This window comes from Penaeus monodon, chromosome 21, assembly GCF_015228065.2.
Source record: "Penaeus monodon isolate SGIC_2016 chromosome 21, NSTDA_Pmon_1, whole genome shotgun sequence".
Lineage (NCBI taxonomy): Eukaryota > Metazoa > Arthropoda > Malacostraca > Decapoda > Penaeidae > Penaeus > Penaeus monodon.
Genome location: NC_051406.1, coordinates 40,325,093 through 40,325,294, shown reverse-complemented (window position 1 = coordinate 40,325,294; position 202 = coordinate 40,325,093).

The window sequence follows — 202 nt, the reverse complement described above, 5'->3', positions numbered from 1 at the left end:
TCGAATCCGCGATTTACAAGGCAAGACGAAAACCACAAAACAAACCGTCACTCTTCAAGTATCGGGAACCAAGAGGCGAAGACTAAAAATAGATTCCGCGGCAGCCGATTCAGACGATAATATCGATTGCATGAATGGGACTCGTTAAGGGGGGGGGGGATCTCTTGATCTCGGGTCTCAAAGGCGATGTGATAGTTTACGC